Raw genomic sequence first — 5000 nt, forward strand, 5'->3', positions numbered from 1 at the left:
TTGGTGCGCGGCGGCGTCCCCGTGACCGGATCCGTGGACACTGTGCCCTTCATCGATTGCCGATTTTTGTCTGGTCGGCGTTCGACGGGTGCGAGGTGGACTAACGTAAAATATTAATACGGCAAGTGGATGTGGTTTACCGGTATTATTCGGTGCGGGCATTCGGCGAGCACGTCCCGCGGACTCGGAGTGCCGTACGCGGAAATATTTTTCCTCGACGGGCGAGGCGCGGAGTCGCCCTTGGTGCGCGGCGGCGTCCCCGTGACCGGATCCGTGGACACTGTGCCCTTCATCGATTGCCGATTTTTGTCTGGTCGGCGTTCGACGGGTGCGAGGTGGACTAACGTAAAGAATTATTACGTCCCGCGGACTCGGAGTGCCGTACGCGGAAATATTTTTCATCGACGGGCGAGGCGCGGAGTCGCCCTTGGTGCGCGGCGGCGTCCCCGTGACCGGATCCGTGGACACTGTGCCCTTCATCGATTGCCGATTTTTGTCTGGTCGGCGTTCGACGGGTGCGAGATGGACTAACGTAAAGAATTATTACGTCCCGCGGACTCGGAGTGCCGAACGCGGAAAAATTTTTCTTCGACGGGCGAGGCGCGGAGTCGCCCTTGGTGCGCGGCGGCGTCCCCGTGACCGGATCCGTGGACACTGTGCCCTTCATCGATTGCCGATTTTTGTCTGGTCGGCGTTCGACGGGTGCGAGGTGGACTAACGTAAAGAATTATTACGTCCCGCGGACTCGGAGTGCCGTACGCGGAAATATTTTTCCTCGACGGGCGAGGCGCGGAGTCGCCCTTGGTGCGCGGCGGCGTCCCCGTGACCGTGTCCGAACCACCGCGTGTGAAAATTCGATTTTTTTTTTTCACTCGACGTCCTCGGTTATTCGTCGGTGCCGGGGTGGTGCACATGACGGCAGCCCCGGCGATGTCCGTCGACACGATTTCGAATTCAACTTTTCGAACGTAGTTTTTCCGTGTGCAATAACTCGTTAACCGTTGGTTCGATCTCGACGTACCCGAGACGTGTTCACGTCGTACGTTCCGAGTACTATAGGACACCGGTGTCCGCGACATTTAAATCGGTAATCCTTTATCCGCGGCCGTACCGCTACGCACGGAGATAGACCGATATTTGATTTTCGCTTAACCGCTACGCACTGTGATTGACTGTATTCCGACGGCGGGGTCTCGGTCAACCGTTTTCACGGTTTGCCGGTGACATCGACCGTACCGTTCATCACGGGCAGACCGCAGAGTCGTTGTCCAGGGATATCCCCCTTTGCCGAAAACCTTTACCGCGTAGAATTTCTGCGCTGACCGCGACGTTACAGGGGTGATTACCGTCGCCGAGCTGCGCGCCCGCCGTACCGTCTCGTCGCACGGACCACCGTGTGTGAAAATTCGATTTTTTTTTTTCACTCGACGTCCTCGGTTATTCGTCGGTGCCGGGGTGGTGCACATGACGGCAGCCCCGGCGATGTCCGTCGACACGATTTCGAATTCAACTTTTCGAACGTAGTTTTTCCGTGTGCAATAACTCGTTAACCGTTGGTTCGATCTCGACGTACCCGAGACGTGTTCACGTCGTACGTTCCGAGTACTATAGGACACCGGTGTCCGCGACATTTAAATCGGTAATCCTTTATCCGCGGCCGTACCGCTACGCACGGATTTTGTGATTTTCGCCTAACCGCTACGCACGGTGATTGACGGATTTTCGATTCTCGGCTAACCGCTACGCACGGTGATGGCGAAGTTCCTTCGACTCGGGTGTACCACTACGCGTGAATACCCCCGTCGCACATTGTGAAACTCGAGATTTTGTAAATTTGTGAGCGACTCGGTCGTCGGCGTTCCGCCGGCGTCCGATCGCCAATCACGTACGACAGCAAAGCCACGGGCGACGCCGAAGCCGACGCGTCCATCGCCGCGCACCGGTCTGCCCCAGTCTTCGGAATGGTCAGCAATCCAGTGCCCTTCGATGGTATCCGTCCAAGTTTCGGCGACCGACCCATCTCGCACGCCGAGTGGCAAAACTCAACCGGCGTCGCAGGCCCGCCTTCCGGTGGGCCTCCGACGCGCAAATCGTTTTTTTCAAAAATCGATGACGACTCCCGTTACCGTTCCGCAAGTTACGAGCTCTCGACGCCAAAACATTCCCGCCGCGGCCGGCCATCGTCGCCGTGCCCGGCGGTCGCCGGGGCGAAGCCCCGGGACGACGGACTTCGCGTCGCGTCCCGGCTTCCCCCACGATCTCGGCTGGGGGCCGTTATAAACCTGGCGAGAGGCGCTAGCGCGGTAATTCTCCGTCCGCTGAAAACGGACGGCGTACGCGCTAACCCCGACTCTCGTCAACGCACGGGTCACGTCGCGTCGGGCGAGCGCTCGCTCTCCGCGTGTGTTCGGTCTACCGCACGCGACCGCCGCCGCAGTCGCCCCGCGTTCTGCGGGTGCTCAGTGCGGCGCTCGCGTCGACCGAAGCGCGCGGTTTACGGGCGCCCGTCCGCGCACGTATCCCACTCGAACCGCGGTCGGTCGTGCGCCGTGACCGTATACCGGTCACGGTCGTTTCGACCTTCCTCGGCGTCGGCTCGCCCACGGGCGGACCGGCGCTCGGACGCACGCGTCCCGAGACGAGTGTCCGCGTCGTCGTCGCCCCTTGGTCGGCGTCGCCGCGGGGATCCGTCACGGGACGCAGTTGTTGTAAAACCGAGATCCCTGGTTGATCCTGCCAGTAGTCATATGCTTGTCTCAAAGATTAAGCCATGCATGTCTCAGTGCAAGCCGCATTAAGGTGAAACCGCGAAAGGCTCATTAAATCAGTTGTGGTTCCTTAGATCGTACCCAAGTTACTTGGATAACTGTGGTAATTCTAGAGCTAATACATGCCGACAGAGTTCCGACCGTCGCGGCGCCCTCGGGCGTCGCTCGCGGGAGGAACGCTTTTATTAGATCAAAACCGGCCCGTCGCGGCGCGCTTCGTGCGCGTCCCGATCGCGGCCCGCGCAAAGACCTGGTGACTCTGAATAACTTCGAGCTGATCGCACGGTCTCCGTACCGGCGACGCATCTTTCAAATGTCTGCCTTATCAACTGTCGACGGTAGGTTCCATGCCTACCGTGGTGGTAACGGGTAACGGGGAATCAGGGTTCGATTCCGGAGAGGGAGCCTGAGAAACGGCTACCACATCCAAGGAAGGCAGCAGGCGCGCAAATTACCCACTCCCGGAACGGGGAGGTAGTGACGAAAAATAACGATACGGGACTCATCCGAGGCCCCGTAATCGGAATGAGAACACTTTAAAACCTTTAAACGAGGATCAATTGGAGGGCAAGTCTGGTGCCAGCAGCCGCGGTAATTCCAGCTCCAATAGCGTATATTAAAGTTGTTGCGGTTAAAAAGCTCGTAGTCGGATCTGTGTCTGGGCGGTGCCGGACCACCCTGGCGGTCCGTCGTGTCGCGGCCGGCCGTGTCGCGGGACCACGTGTCCCGTCGGCGCGGTCGTCGTCGCGCTCGTCAGCCGTCTCGGGGTGTTAGTTACCGGCACGTCGGCCGGACGTATTGTCGGCAGGCGGACACGTGTCTCGGGCTTCCGGCGCGCCGCGCGGCCACGCGTCGCGCGGCCGTCGGGGTTCGACGACGGCGGCCGCCTACTCCAATCTTGCTGCGCGGTGATCTTCACCGATTGCCGTCGGCGGGCCGACACGTTTACTTTGAACAAATTAGAGTGCTCAAAGCAGGCTCAAATCTGGCGGGGCGGCTTCACGGCCGTCTCGTCAAAAGGCCCTGAATACTGGTCGCATGGAATAATGGAACAAGACCTCGGTCCCGCGCATCTCCGCCCTTCGCGGGCGCGCGAAATCGCCCTCCGGGGCGTTTCCGTGCGCGGGCCGCCGGGCCGCGGGCGCCAGTCGCCCGCGCGTCCCGCCGGGCCGGTTTTCGGGACCGGAGGTAATGATCAACAGAGACGGGCGGGGGCATTCGTACCGAGACGTTAGAGGTGAAATTCTTGGATCGTCTCGAGACGAACTGACGCGAAAGCATTTGCCAAGTACGTTCTCGTATGATCAAGAACGAAAGTTAGAGGTTCGAAGGCGATCAGATACCGCCCTAGTTCTAACTGTAAACGATGCCAGCTAGCGATCCGCCGGCGTTTCATTAACGACCCGGCGGGCAGCTTCCGGGAAACCGAAGCTTTTCGGTTCCGGGGGAAGTATGATTGCAAAGTTGAAACTTAAAGGAATTGACGGAAGGGCACCACCAGGAGTGGAGCCTGCGGCTTAATTTGACTCAACACGGGAAACCTCACCAGGCCCGGACACCGGAAAGATTGACAGATTGAGAGCTCTTTCTTGATTCGGTGGGTGGTGGTGCATGGCCGTTCTTAGTTGGTGGAGCGATCTGTCTGGTTAATTCCGATAACGAACGAGACTCTGTCCTGCTAACTAGGCGGGTAACCCCGGGTCGGCGTGTGTGCGCGGCGCGGGCGGTTTCGGCCGTTCGTGTTCGCGTACCCGTCGGCTCGGCCCGGTATCCCCGAACGCGTTCGCCCGTCGTCCACGGCGGTCGTCGAGCGCGGCCGCGCCATCCGCGTCCCGGCGTGCGGCGGGCGTGTGTCGGCCGGGGGGCAACCTCCGGTCGGCGCGCGTCCGTCGTGCGTCGGGCTCCGTGGTGAAGCGCGCCGTGTTCGCGGCCGTCGCCGGCGGATCACGATACGTTACTAGGGCTACCGCCGGCTCCCAGGAGCTTAAACTCTTCTTAGAGGGACAGGCGGCGGACGAAAATAGCCGCACGAGACTGAGCGATAACAGGTCTGTGATGCCCTTAGATGTTCTGGGCCGCACGCGCGCTACACTGAAGGAATCAGCGTGTGTTAACATTCCTGGGCCGACAGGCTTCCGGGTAACCCGCTGAACCTCCTTCGTGCTTAGGGATCGTGGCTTGCAATTTTTCCACGTGAACGAGGAATTCCCAGTAAGCGCGAGTCATCAGCTC

The sequence above is a fragment of the Metopolophium dirhodum genome, chromosome 1 (assembly GCF_019925205.1).
Source record: "Metopolophium dirhodum isolate CAU chromosome 1, ASM1992520v1, whole genome shotgun sequence".
NCBI classification, from domain to species: Eukaryota; Metazoa; Arthropoda; class Insecta; order Hemiptera; family Aphididae; genus Metopolophium; species Metopolophium dirhodum.